We start from the raw sequence: 1,230 nt of genomic DNA on the forward strand, positions 1-1,230 counted from the left end.
TAGTTACGTGGACTTTCGAGCGCCCGCAAACCCTCATAGGTTTTATCCAGCGCCAAAGCGTTGTTTAATTTATTTACTTGTTTGTGAATGTGGTAGGCTATAATAAACTCATGAACTTGTGAACTATATAAATTTCGCAGATGTACAGGCACTCTCTGTTTATATGCGAAAATTCCATTTCTACGATGTCAATCTTAATATTCTAGGCAAGTGGTTCCGAAACTTTTTACAGGGGTCAATAAGAAAAAAAAATATTTTTCAACATCTTTCAGGTATGTTGAAGAGGTCCTTAAACTCATTATAAAAAAATACTGTTAATATCCGGCTTTCCTATGGGCGTTGTAAAACAAAACCTCAGTCTGAAGCTAATCTCACTTCATTGGTTCTTGGCGTCCTATTTTTATTTTTTAAGTAACAAGTCAGAACTCTTTTTAATAAATAAGCTTAAAATCAGAGCCAGATCTAGGGGCAAAAGTGGACGAGCGCCCCGGGCGGCACGCCCAGTGATGGCAAAACGAGGTAAAGAGTAGAATTGAAAAGAAATCAACAGAAAAAAACTCGTCAAATGTTTGAATTTGTCTAATCTGTTATTCCCGAGTATTTTGTCAAGCATAATTACCCGTCTTTATTTGCATTTGGCCTTTCCCTCCCATTTAGCTTAAGATTTTTATTTTCGTGCACTGGGATGATGGAGCGATGTGACAGGTGTGTGTCAGGCTTCAACAGTTGTCTGCTGCCGAGCTAGGTAGATAAGTAGGCCTGGCTGTTAATGATATGTAGAGTCTCCAAGGGGTATCAATTCACGGAAATGTAGTTTTTTTTTGGTTTTAGTGAAGAAACAAAAAAGGTATTATTCAAAGTCCTGGAGCGGGGCAGATTTTTTCCTAACGAGAAGGCCCAAACAACGGTATTTTTCGGTAATCTACCCCCAAAGTGGTGCCCTTGCGAGTTTCCCCATGGGTAAATTTTAACTTTCTTATATAATTTGGCTAGGAAGAAAGTTAATGCATGACTTGATGTCTTCTTTTTTTCCCCTTTCCAAATATAATAATTGCTTGCTGTGAATTTAGGAATAAAAAAAGGCCTCAGTTAAAGGCTTTTTTTTATATCTTATTATTTTTTAACTATTTTTTAATCTTACTTCGTAGTCTAAAAAATATAGATACTACAATAAGTCATTACTTTGGGTCCTTTTAAGGGCTCAAATAGAATTTGCCCCAGAAGCAATTA

This window comes from Artemia sp. Qi Xiang Cuo, unplaced genomic scaffold (assembly GCF_049724085.1).
Source record: "Artemia sp. Qi Xiang Cuo unplaced genomic scaffold, ASM4972408v1 HiC_scaffold_22, whole genome shotgun sequence".
Lineage (NCBI taxonomy): Eukaryota > Metazoa > Arthropoda > Branchiopoda > Anostraca > Artemiidae > Artemia > Artemia sp. Qi Xiang Cuo.